The sequence below is a fragment of the Phyllobates terribilis genome, unplaced genomic scaffold (genome assembly GCF_046119375.1).
Source record: "Phyllobates terribilis strain yellow unplaced genomic scaffold, ASM4611937v1 Scaffold_416__1_contigs__length_1633014, whole genome shotgun sequence".
NCBI lineage: Eukaryota > Metazoa > Chordata > Amphibia > Anura > Dendrobatidae > Phyllobates > Phyllobates terribilis.
This window is the reverse complement of record NW_027363176.1, coordinates 371,097-383,455: the sequence shown is the minus strand read 5'-3', so window position 1 is coordinate 383,455 and position 12,359 is coordinate 371,097. Positions and strand designations below refer to the sequence as shown.

The 12,359-nt window shown below is 44.1% G+C and overlaps 9 non-coding genes and 1 pseudogene across 9 annotated transcripts; all 10 read left to right on the top strand.

The window, feature by feature from the left end:
• Positions 1-1,128: 1,128 nt before the first annotated feature.
• On the top strand, positions 1,129-1,318 carry LOC141227237 (U2 spliceosomal RNA). The gene has a single exon (XR_012294325.1). It is a non-coding gene; the product is annotated as a U2 spliceosomal RNA (small nuclear RNA).
• Positions 1,319-2,433: 1,115 nt separating this feature from the next.
• LOC141227424 (U2 spliceosomal RNA) lies at positions 2,434-2,624 on the top strand. Its single transcript, XR_012294418.1, has one exon. It is a non-coding gene; the product is annotated as a U2 spliceosomal RNA (small nuclear RNA).
• Positions 2,625-3,741: 1,117 nt separating this feature from the next.
• On the top strand, positions 3,742-3,932 carry LOC141227422 (U2 spliceosomal RNA). The gene has a single exon (XR_012294417.1). It is a non-coding gene; the product is annotated as a U2 spliceosomal RNA (small nuclear RNA).
• Positions 3,933-5,044: 1,112 nt separating this feature from the next.
• On the top strand, positions 5,045-5,183 carry LOC141227318 (U2 spliceosomal RNA; annotated as a pseudogene).
• Positions 5,184-5,489: 306 nt separating this feature from the next.
• Positions 5,490-5,682, top strand: LOC141227126 (U2 spliceosomal RNA). Its single transcript, XR_012294233.1, has one exon. It is a non-coding gene; the product is annotated as a U2 spliceosomal RNA (small nuclear RNA).
• Positions 5,683-6,797: 1,115 nt separating this feature from the next.
• Positions 6,798-6,988, top strand: LOC141227421 (U2 spliceosomal RNA). Its single transcript, XR_012294416.1, has one exon. It is a non-coding gene; the product is annotated as a U2 spliceosomal RNA (small nuclear RNA).
• Positions 6,989-8,103: 1,115 nt separating this feature from the next.
• Positions 8,104-8,294, top strand: LOC141227419 (U2 spliceosomal RNA). Its single transcript, XR_012294414.1, has one exon. It is a non-coding gene; the product is annotated as a U2 spliceosomal RNA (small nuclear RNA).
• A 1,115-nt stretch (positions 8,295-9,409) lies between these two features.
• Positions 9,410-9,600, top strand: LOC141227418 (U2 spliceosomal RNA). The gene has a single exon (XR_012294413.1). It is a non-coding gene; the product is annotated as a U2 spliceosomal RNA (small nuclear RNA).
• A 1,115-nt stretch (positions 9,601-10,715) lies between these two features.
• On the top strand, positions 10,716-10,906 carry LOC141227417 (U2 spliceosomal RNA). Its single transcript, XR_012294412.1, has one exon. It is a non-coding gene; the product is annotated as a U2 spliceosomal RNA (small nuclear RNA).
• A 1,115-nt stretch (positions 10,907-12,021) lies between these two features.
• Positions 12,022-12,212, top strand: LOC141227416 (U2 spliceosomal RNA). Its single transcript, XR_012294411.1, has one exon. It is a non-coding gene; the product is annotated as a U2 spliceosomal RNA (small nuclear RNA).
• Positions 12,213-12,359: the final 147 nt, after the last annotated feature.

The following is a 12,359-nucleotide window of genomic DNA, read 5'->3' as shown; positions in this document are numbered from 1 at the left end:
GAAGCTAATTTTTACGTTTTATTGGGGAAGTAAGATGGAAAAACTTAAAAGGGAATATTTGTGTAAGTTACGTGAACATGGGGGAATGGATTTCCCAAATTTTGAATTTTGTCTTGGTTTAAATTATATTAAAACGGTGGTTGTTCTGTTAGGTAGGGATAACAAGACGGCTTTTATGATTAAATATATGGCTGGATGGATGTTGTTTGGGTTGAAATGGATGAGAAGGGATGCAAGAGTGCCTGTTTCGTTTAAATGTCCAGTGTGGTATGAGTTTGTTGAAAAATTTGTTGTCAAGCATGATTTGTTGGATGTTCCTATGGGTGATTTCAAAGTGATAAGGAATGTAAGGAGAAGGATGCGTGTTAGAGAGTTTGAATGTAACATTAGGGGCTTGAGATCGAGTGAAGCGTTGTGTGTATGGAGGAACCTGAGTATAAAAGGAATATCGAATAGGCAGCGTGATATCGTATGGATGAGTTTGCATGAGATTTTGCCTGTGAGAGAGGTACAGAAGAGGAGGGATCTGATTAGAACAGAGGTATGTCCGAGGGATGGATGTGGGGCGAGTGAAACTGTTATGCATTTGGTTTGGAATTGTGATTATGCTCAGAGTGTTTGGAAGGGAGTGGGTGGTTTATGCAAGGAACTAGCGGGCGTGAATTTTATAAATTGGAGAGTGGTAATGTTTGGGATGGGTGCAAGTAGCCGGGTGAAAGAGAGATTGTTGTGGTTGATAATGGCATGTGTAATAGAAAGTCTGTGGGACGTTAGGAATTTGTGTTTATTTAAAAGGAAAATAATCTCAGTTAATAATTGTGTTAGGATGGTTTTGTCAAGGTTATACATAGTTTATTTATGGGACAGCCGTGGCGGTGGTGGCTCTGATTCAGAAGGTTTTTGGAAAGTAAAAAAATGGAGGTCACTGGTAAAGTACCAGTAAGTCCTTGTTTAAGTGTTGTGATCTGTCTTTTTTTATGATAATGGTATGTTTTATAGTTTTTTGTCCATTCAAAAGGTATTACAACTGTTTCAGTATAAAGTTATAAATATGAAATAAAGAAAGTACCATTATGATGTAAGACTGGGCAACGTAGTATGAGTTTTTATACTATTGATTGTTGCTTGAAAAATTTTACTGAATGGTATAAAAAAAAAAAAAAAATCTGTTCTTATCAGTTTAATATCTGATACGTCCCCTATCTGGGGACCATATATTAAATGGATTTTTAGAACAGGGAGATGGAAAAAGAGCTTGCTCTGTCCACACCACGCATTGACCTGGTATTGCAGTATCTCCAGGACCGGTGCACCCCTTCTTTAATGCAGTTTCTAAAATCAGAAAGAATTGAATTCAATGTTTTTTGTTCATTTTGCTTGTTTGTCGGATTTTGGGATGGACTCTTTGGCTTTGCTTTTCTTCTCCTCATTGGATTTTTCATGTTCAAAGTTGCAGAAGCCAGATTACAAGCTCATTTTGGTTCAACTTCAGCAACTGTGCATTGCATTGCCATGTAATGTGATGCAATGCTATCTTTCTAGCTCTCCCTTTTTACTTCCTTTTGGATAAACAGACATATTAGGCAAGCATTTTGGAGCTTTCACCTAAATAACTACAGGTGGTGAGATAAGCTGCACAATATAATTGACCTTTCAGTATATTGTTGCACACACACCATCTATTTAGCAAATGCCCTTGTTATCAACAGCAGCCTTTTAAACTCACCTGAGCTAACAGGTATGTGCGCTGGTTACTCTGCTGCGCTTAAAATTTCTTTTTTGGTTTGCTACAATGCCTTTTCTGAAACGTTGTCTCCTTCTGCTGGAACACTGACTTCTTTCATTTAATGCCTGCAGACTATAAAAGAGAACCCAACCCAAAAAGTTTGGTTGATTAGTCTGTGGCATTCTGTTAAACTGTTGCTTATGGCGGTCTCTGTGAGCTTCTCAGCGACATTCAGCCAGCCAGGTATCCTGCCTGCAGTAGATGGAATGTGGCAATGGAACGCTGGCTGCGCGTGTCATAATAGGCTCTGAGCCTTTATATACCTGTGCACAGCAGCAGCCACCTTCAGTCTGCTGCTGGACAGCCAGCAGCAGCAGCAGCAGGAGAGGTATGTAATCAGGAGCCCTCCTGCTAAGGGTAGACAGCTGCTCGTTCCACCCCACCCCCCGCCTTAATTGGTTCTCCTCCCCTCCAACGGTGTTGAGGCGGGTGGGAACAGCAGGGGGTGAAGGTGCTGTGTTTAAAGAGGTGGAGTTATGCAGATCTAAAACGCGTGGATTGCAGCAGCAGCAAGCCGAAAAGTGCAGGCATGTAAGGGATCTAGAGGTTGACAACATGTCTTCTTAACGGGAGTCCAGGAGCTCATCTCCACAAATGGACTTTTCAGGATCCTTGGGTGGCTCCGTAGTTTGAAACCAATTCTGGTTATCGCTTCTCGGCCTTTTGGCTAAGATCAAGTGTAGTATCTGTTCTTATCAGTTTAATATCTGATACGTCCCCTATCTGGGGACCATATATTAAATGGATTTTTAGAACAGGGAGATGGAAAAAGAGCTTGCTCTGTCCACTCCACGCATTGACCTGGTATTGCAGTATCTCCAGGACCGGTGCACCCCTTCTTTAATGCAGTTTCTAAAATCAGAAAGAATTGAATTCAATGTTTTTTGTTCATTTTGCTTGTTTGTCGGATTTTGGGATGGATTCTTTGGCTTTGCTTTTCTTCTCCTCATTGGATTTTTCATGTTCAAAGTTGCAGAAGCCAGATTACAAGCTCATTTTGGTTCAACTTCAGCAACTGTGCATTGCATTGCCATGTAATGTGATGCAATGCTATCTTTCTAGCTCTCCCTTTTTACTTCCTTTTGGATAAACAGACATATTAGGCAAGCATTTTGGAGCTTTCACCTAAATAACTACAGGTGGTGAGATAAGCTGCACAATATAATTGACCTTTCAGTATATTGTTGCACACACACACCATCTATTTAGCAAATGCCCTTGTTATCAACAGCAGCCTTTTAAACTCACCTGAGCTAACAGGTATGTGCGCTGGTTACTCTGCTGCGCTTAAAATTTCTTTTTTGGTTTGCTACAATGCCTTTTCTGAAACGTTGTCTCCTTCTGCTGGAACACTGACTTCTTTCATTTAATGCCTGCAGACTATAAAAGAGAACCCAACCCAAAAAGTTTGGTTGATTAGTCTGTGGCATTCTGTTAAACTGTTGCTTATGGCGGTCTCTGTGAGCTTCTCAGCGACATTCAGCCAGCCAGGTATCCTGCCTGCAGTAGATGGAATGTGGCAATGGAACGCTGGCTGCGCGTGTCATAATAGGCTCTGAGCCTTTATATACCTGTGCACAGCAGCAGCCACCTTCAGTCTGCTGCTGGACAGCCAGCAGCAGCAGCAGCAGGAGAGGTATGTAATCAGGAGCCCTCCTGCTAAGGGTAGACAGCTGCTCGTTCCACCCCACCCCCCGCCTTAATTGGTTCTCCTCCCTTCCAACGGTGTTGAGGCGGGTGGGAACAGCAGGGGGTGAAGGTGCTGTGTTTAAAGAGGTGGAGTTATGCAGATCTAAAACGCGTGGATTGCAGCAGCAGCAAGCCGAAAAGTGCAGGCATGTAAGGGATCTAGAGGTTGACAACATGTCTTCTTAACGGGAGTCCAGGAGCTCATCTCCACAAATGGACTTTTCAGGATCCTTGGGTGGCTCCGTAGTTTGAAACCAATTCTGGTTATCGCTTCTCGGCCTTTTGGCTAAGATCAAGTGTAGTATCTGTTCTTATCAGTTTAATATCTGATACGTCCCCTATCTGGGGACCATATATTAAATGGATTTTTAGAACAGGGAGATGGAAAAAGAGCTTGCTCTGTCCACTCCACGCATTGACCTGGTATTGCAGTATCTCCAGGACCGGTGCACCCCTTCTTTAATGCAGTTTCTAAAATCAGAAAGAATTGAATTCAATGTTTTTTGTTCATTTTGCTTGTTTGTCGGATTTTGGGATGGACTCTTTGGCTTTGCTTTTCTTCTCCTCATTGGATTTTTCATGTTCAAAGTTGCAGAAGCCAGATTACAAGCTCATTTTGGTTCAACTTCAGCAACTGTGCATTGCATTGCCATGTAATGTGATGCAATGCTATCTTTCTAGCTCTCCCTTTTTACTTCCTTTTGGATAAACAGACATATTAGGCAAGCATTTTGGAGCTTTCACCTAAATAACTACAGGTGGTGAGATAAGCTGCACAATATAATTGACCTTTCAGTATATTGTTGCACACACACCATCTATTTAGCAAATGCCCTTGTTATCAACAGCAGCCTTTTAAACTCACCTGAGCTAACAGGTATGTGCGCTGGTTACTCTGCTGCGCTTAAAATTTCTTTTTTGGTTTGCTACAATGCCTTTTCTGAAACGTTGTCTCCTTCTGCTGGAACACTGACTTCTTTCATTTAATGCCTGCAGACTATAAAAGAGAACCCAACCCAAAAAGTTTGGTTGATTAGTCTGTGGCATTCTGTTAAACTGTTGCTTATGGCGGTCTCTGTGAGCTTCTCAGCGACATTCAGCCAGCCAGGTATCCTGCCTGCAGTAGATGGAATGTGGCAATGGAACGCTGGCTGCGCGTGTCATAATAGGCTCTGAGCCTTTATATACCTGTGCACAGCAGCAGCCACCTTTAGTCTGCTGCTGGACAGCCAGCAGCAGCAGCAGGAGAGGTATGTAATCAGGAGCCCTCCTGCTAAGGGTAGACAGCTGCTCGTTTCACCCCACCCCCCGCCTTAATTGGTTCTCCTCCCTTCCAACGGTGTTGAGGCGGGTGGGAACAGCAGGGGGTGAAGGTGCTGTGTTTAAAGAGGTGGAGTTATGCAGATCTAAAACGCGTGGATTGCAGCAGCAGCAAGCCGAAAAGTGCAGGCATGTAAGGGATCTAGAGGTTGACAACATGTCTTCTTAACGGGAGTCCAGGAGCTCATCTCCACAAATGGACTTTTCAGGATCCTTGGGTGGCTCCGTAGTTTGAAACCAATTCTGGTTATCGCTTCTCGGCCTTTTGGCTAAGATCAAGTGTAGTATCTGTTTGGGTCGCCAGGAACCGGCTCATCTTGAGGAGGGAGAGGATGTCCATCCAGGACTGCCGCAGGCTGATCCACAGCCTGCTCAGAGACTATTCCATCATGGACGGTCCGGAGGACGAGGACGAGGACTAAACCCCTCCTCCCCCTCTCCCCTTATGTGTCTTGTCTTTCAATAAAGCTTCGGGCCTGTGATTTTCCCCTCCCCATCCCCTTTTTCCCAATCCCCATCCCTTATCACGGTTCGTCGTACTGTATTGATTGACATGCTTTTTCTTTCAGATTGAGTGTTTTGTGTAGCATAGGGGTGTGATGTGTCTAGTTAGTGCGTCGTATCCTCATGCTATGTAAATATGATGTAGAATTCTGTGTGTACTGGGCTGCGGCACTGTACACTGTCTGTTAACTTATTTTTTGTGCTAATAAAAGATATATTCAATCAAAAAATCTGTTCTTATCAGTTTAATATCTGATACGTCCCCTATCTGGGGACCATATATTAAATGGATTTTTAGAACAGGGAGATGGAAAAAGAGCTTGCTCTGTCCACTCCACGCATTGACCTGGTATTGCAGTATCTCCAGGACCGGTGCACCCCTTCTTTAATGCAGTTTCTAAAATCAGAAAGAATTGAATTCAATGTTTTTTGTTCATTTTGCTTGTTTGTTGGATTTTGGGATGGACTCTTTGGCTTTGCTTTTCTTCTCCTCATTGGATTTTTCATGTTCAAAGTTGCAGAAGCCAGATTACAAGCTCATTTTGGTTCAACTTCAGCAACTGTGCATTGCATTGCCATGTAATGTGATGCAATGCTATCTTTCTAGCTCTCCCTTTTTACTTCCTTTTGGATAAACAGACATATTAGGCAAGCATTTTGGAGCTTTCACCTAAATAACTACAGGTGGTGAGATAAGCTGCACAATATAATTGACCTTTCAGTATATTGTTGCACACACACCATCTATTTAGCAAATGCCCTTGTTATCAACAGCAGCCTTTTAAACTCACCTGAGCTAACAGGTATGTGCGCTGGTTACTCTGCTGCGCTTAAAATTTATTTTTTGGTTTGCTACAATGCCTTTTCTGAAACGTTGTCTCCTTCTGCTGGAACACTGACTTCTTTCATTTAATGCCTGCAGACTATAAAAGAGAACCCAACCCAAAAAGTTTGGTTGATTAGTCTGTGGCATTCTGTTAAACTGTTGCTTATGGCGGTCTCTGTGAGCTTCTCAGCGACATTCAGCCAGCCAGGTATCCTGCCTGCAGTAGATGGAATGTGGCAATGGAACGCTGGCTGCGCGTGTCATAATAGGCTCTGAGCCTTTATATACCTGTGCACAGCAGCAGCCACCTTCAGTCTGCTGCTGGACAGCCAGCAGCAGCAGCAGCAGGAGAGGTATGTAATCAGGAGCCCTCCTGCTAAGGGTAGACAGCTGCTCGTTCCACCCCACCCCCCGCCTTAATTGGTTCTCCTCCCTTCCAACGGTGTTGAGGCGGGTGGGAACAGCAGGGGGTGAAGGTGCTGTGTTTAAAGAGGTGGAGTTATGCAGATCTAAAACGCGTGGATTGCAGCAGCAGCAAGCCGAAAAGTGCAGGCATGTAAGGGATCTAGAGGTTGACAACATGTCTTCTTAACGGGAGTCCAGGAGCTCATCTCCACAAATGGACTTTTCAGGATCCTTGGGTGGCTCCGTAGTTTGAAACCAATTCTGGTTATCGCTTCTCGGCCTTTTGGCTAAGATCAAGTGTAGTATCTGTTCTTATCAGTTTAATATCTGATACGTCCCCTATCTGGGGACCATATATTAAATGGATTTTTAGAACAGGGAGATGGAAAAAGAGCTTGCTCTGTCCACTCCACGCATTGACCTGGTATTGCAGTATCTCCAGGACCGGTGCACCCCTTCTTTAATGCAGTTTCTAAAATCAGAAAGAATTGAATTCAATGTTTTTTGTTCATTTTGCTTGTTTGTCGGATTTTGGGATGGACTCTTTGGCTTTGCTTTTCTTCTCCTCATTGGATTTTTCATGTTCAAAGTTGCAGAAGCCAGATTACAAGCTCATTTTGGTTCAACTTCAGCAACTGTGCATTGCATTGCCATGTAATGTGATGCAATGCTATCTTTCTAGCTCTCCCTTTTTACTTCCTTTTGGATAAACAGACATATTAGGCAAGCATTTTGGAGCTTTCACCTAAATAACTACAGGTGGTGAGATAAGCTGCACAATATAATTGACCTTTCAGTATATTGTTGCACACACACCATCTATTTAGCAAATGCCCTTGTTATCAACAGCAGCCTTTTAAACTCACCTGAGCTAACAGGTATGTGCGCTGGTTACTCTGCTGCGCTTAAAATTTCTTTTTTGGTTTGCTACAATGCCTTTTCTGAAACGTTGTCTCCTTCTGCTGGAACACTGACTTCTTTCATTTAATGCCTGCAGACTATGAAAGAGAACCCAACCCAAAAAGTTTGGTTGATTAGTCTGTGGCATTCTGTTAAACTGTTGCTTATGGCGGTCTCTGTGAGCTTCTCAGCGACATTTAGCCAGCCAGGTATCCTGCCTGCAGTAGATGGAATGTGGCAATGGAACGCTGGCTGCGCGTGTCATAATAGGCTCTGAGCCTTTATATACCTGTGCACAGCAGCAGCCACCTTCAGTCTGCTGCTGGACAGCCAGCAGCAGCAGCAGCAGGAGAGGTATGTAATCAGGAGCCCTCCTGCTAAGGGTAGACAGCTGCTCGTTCCACCCCACCCCCCGCCTTAATTGGTTCTCCTCCCTTCCAACGGTGTTGAGGCGGGTGGGAACAGCAGGGGGTGAAGGTGCTGTGTTTAAAGAGGTGGAGTTATGCAGATCTAAAACGCGTGGATTGCAGCAGCAGCAAGCCGAAAAGTGCAGGCATGTAAGGGATCTAGAGGTTGACAACATGTCTTCTTAACGGGAGTCCAGGAGCTCATCTCCACAAATGGACTTTTCAGGATCCTTGGGTGGCTCCGTAGTTTGAAACCAATTCTGGTTATCGCTTCTCGGCCTTTTGGCTAAGATCAAGTGTAGTATCTGTTCTTATCAGTTTAATATCTGATACGTCCCCTATCTGGGGACCATATATTAAATGGATTTTTAGAACAGGGAGATGGAAAAAGAGCTTGCTCTGTCCACTCCACGCATTGACCTGGTATTGCAGTATCTCCAGGACCGGTGCACCCCTTCTTTAATGCAGTTTCTAAAATCAGAAAGAATTGAATTCAATGTTTTTTGTTCATTTTGCTTGTTTGTCGGATTTTGGGATGGACTCTTTGGCTTTGCTTTTCTTCTCCTCATTGGATTTTTCATGTTCAAAGTTGCAGAAGCCAGATTACAAGCTCATTTTGGTTCAACTTCAGCAACTGTGCATTGCATTGCCATGTAATGTGATGCAATGCTATCTTTCTAGCTCTCCCTTTTTACTTCCTTTTGGATAAACAGACATATTAGGCAAGCATTTTGGAGCTTTCACCTAAATAACTACAGGTGGTGAGATAAGCTGCACAATATAATTGACCTTTCAGTATATTGTTGCACACACACCATCTATTTAGCAAATGCCCTTGTTATCAACAGCAGCCTTTTAAACTCACCTGAGCTAACAGGTATGTGCGCTGGTTACTCTGCTGCGCTTAAAATTTCTTTTTTGGTTTGCTACAATGCCTTTTCTGAAACGTTGTCTCCTTCTGCTGGAACACTGACTTCTTTCATTTAATGCCTGCAGACTATAAAAGAGAACCCAACCCAAAAAGTTTGGTTGATTAGTCTGTGGCATTCTGTTAAACTGTTGCTTATGGCGGTCTCTGTGAGCTTCTCAGCGACATTCAGCCAGCCAGGTATCCTGCCTGCAGTAGATGGAATGTGGCAATGGAACGCTGGCTGCGCGTGTCATAATAGGCTCTGAGCCTTTATATACCTGTGCACAGCAGCAGCCACCTTCAGTCTGCTGCTGGACAGCCAGCAGCAGCAGCAGCAGGAGAGGTATGTAATCAGGAGCCCTCCTGCTAAGGGTAGACAGCTGCTCGTTCCACCCCACCCCCCGCCTTAATTGGTTCTCCTCCCTTCCAACGGTGTTGAGGCGGGTGGGAACAGCAGGGGGTGAAGGTGCTGTGTTTAAAGAGGTGGAGTTATGCAGATCTAAAACGCGTGGATTGCAGCAGCAGCAAGCCGAAAAGTGCAGGCATGTAAGGGATCTAGAGGTTGACAACATGTCTTCTTAACGGGAGTCCAGGAGCTCATCTCCACAAATGGACTTTTCAGGATCCTTGGGTGGCTCCGTAGTTTGAAACCAATTCTGGTTATCGCTTCTCGGCCTTTTGGCTAAGATCAAGTGTAGTATCTGTTCTTATCAGTTTAATATCTGATACGTCCCCTATCTGGGGACCATATATTAAATGGATTTTTAGAACAGGGAGATGGAAAAAGAGCTTGCTCTGTCCACTCCACGCATTGACCTGGTATTGCAGTATCTCCAGGACCGGTGCACCCCTTCTTTAATGCAGTTTCTAAAATCAGAAAGAATTGAATTCAATGTTTTTTGTTCATTTTGCTTGTTTGTCGGATTTTGGGATGGACTCTTTGGCTTTGCTTTTCTTCTCCTCATTGGATTTTTCATGTTCAAAGTTGCAGAAGCCAGATTACAAGCTCATTTTGGTTCAACTTCAGCAACTGTGCATTGCATTGCCACGTAATGTGATGCAATGCTATCTTTCTAGCTCTCCCTTTTTACTTCCTTTTGGATAAACAGACATATTAGGCAAGCATTTTGGAGCTTTCACCTAAATAACTACAGGTGGTGAGATAAGCTGCACAATATAATTGACCTTTCAGTATATTGTTGCACACACACCATCTATTTAGCAAATGCCCTTGTTATCAACAGCAGCCTTTTAAACTCACCTGAGCTAACAGGTATGTGCGCTGGTTACTCTGCTGCGCTTAAAATTTATTTTTTGGTTTGCTACAATGCCTTTTCTGAAACGTTGTCTCCTTCTGCTGGAACACTGACTTCTTTCATTTAATGCCTGCAGACTATAAAAGAGAACCCAACCCAAAAAGTTTGGTTGATTAGTCTGTGGCATTCTGTTAAACTGTTGCTTATGGCGGTCTCTGTGAGCTTCTCAGCGACATTCAGCCAGCCAGGTATCCTGCCTGCAGTAGATGGAATGTGGCAATGGAACGCTGGCTGCGCGTGTCATAATAGGCTCTGAGCCTTTATATACCTGTGCACAGCAGCAGCCACCTTCAGTCTGCTGCTGGACAGCCAGCAGCAGCAGCAGCAGGAGAGGTATGTAATCAGGAGCCCTCCTGCTAAGGGTAGACAGCTGCTCGTTCCACCCCACCCCCCGCCTTAATTGGTTCTCCTCCCTTCCAACGGTGTTGAGGCGGGTGGGAACAGCAGGGGGTGAAGGTGCTGTGTTTAAAGAGGTGGAGTTATGCAGATCTAAAACGCGTGGATTGCAGCAGCAGCAAGCCGAAAAGTGCAGGCATGTAAGGGATCTAGAGGTTGACAACATGTCTTCTTAACGGGAGTCCAGGAGCTCATCTCCACAAATGGACTTTTCAGGATCCTTGGGTGGCTCCGTAGTTTGAAACCAATTCTGGTTATCGCTTCTCGGCCTTTTGGCTAAGATCAAGTGTAGTATCTGTTCTTATCAGTTTAATATCTGATACGTCCCCTATCTGGGGACCATATATTAAATGGATTTTTAGAACAGGGAGATGGAAAAAGAGCTTGCTCTGTCCACTCCACGCATTGACCTGGTATTGCAGTATCTCCAGGACCGGTGCACCCCTTCTTTAATGCAGTTTCTAAAATCAGAAAGAATTGAATTCAATGTTTTTTGTTCATTTTGCTTGTTTGTCGGATTTTGGGATGGACTCTTTGGCTTTGCTTTTCTTCTCCTCAATGGATTTTTCATGTTCAAAGTTGCAGAAGCCAGATTACAAGCTCATTTTGGTTCAACTTCAGCAACTGTGCATTGCATTGCCATGTAATGTGATGCAATGCTATCTTTCTAGCTCTCCCTTTTTACTTCCTTTTGGATAAACAGACATATTAGGCAAGCATTTTGGAGCTTTCACCTAAATAACTACAGGTGGTGAGATAAGCTGCACAATATAATTGACCTTTCAGTATATTGTTGCACACACACCATCTATTTAGCAAATGCCCTTGTTATCAACAGCAGCCTTTTAAACTCACCTGAGCTAACAGGTATGTGCGCTGGTTACTCTGCTGCGCTTAAAATTTCTTTTTTGGTTTGCTACAATGCCTTTTCTGAAACGTTGTCTCCTTCTGCTGGAACACTGACTTCTTTCATTTAATGCCTGCAGACTATAAAAGAGAACCCAACCCAAAAAGTTTGGTTGATTAGTCTGTGGCATTCTGTTAAACTGTTGCTTATGGCGGTCTCTGTGAGCTTCTCAGCGACATTCAGCCAGCCAGGTATCCTGCCTGCAGTAGATGGAATGTGGCAATGGAACGCTGGCTGCGCGTGTCATAATAGGCTCTGAGCCTTTATATACCTGTGCACAGCAGAGGCCACCTTCAGTCTGCTGCTGGACAGCCAGCAGCAGCAGCAGCAGGAGAGGTATGTAATCAGGAGCCCTCCTGCTAAGGGTAGACAGCTGCTCGTTCCACCCCACCCCCCGCCTTAATTGGTTCTCCTCCCTTCCAACGGTGTTGAGGCGGGTGGGAACAGCAGGGGGTGAAGGTGCTGTGTTTAAAGAGGTGGAGTTATGCAGATCTAAAACGCGTGGATTGCAGCAGCAGCAAGCCGAAAAGTGCAGGCATGTAAGGGATCTAGAGGTTGACAACATGTCTTCTTAACGGGAGTCCAGGAGCTCATCTCCACAAATGGACTTTTCAGGATCCTTGGGTGGCTCCGTAGTTTGAAACCAATTCTGGTTATCGCTTCTCGGCCTTTTGGCTAAGATCAAGTGTAGTATCTGTTCTTATCAGTTTAATATCTGATACGTCCCCTATCTGGGGACCATATATTAAATGGATTTTTAGAACAGGGAGATGGAAAAAGAGCTTGCTCTGTCCACTCCACGCATTGACCTGGTATTGCAGTATCTCCAGGACCGGTGCACCCCTTCTTTAATGCAGTTTCTAAAATCAGAAAGAATTGAATTCAATGTTTTTTGTTCATTTTGCTTGTTTGTCGGATTTTGGGATGGACTCTTTGGCTTTGCTTTTCTTCTCCTCATTGGATTTTTCATGTTCAAAGTTGCAGAAGCCAGAT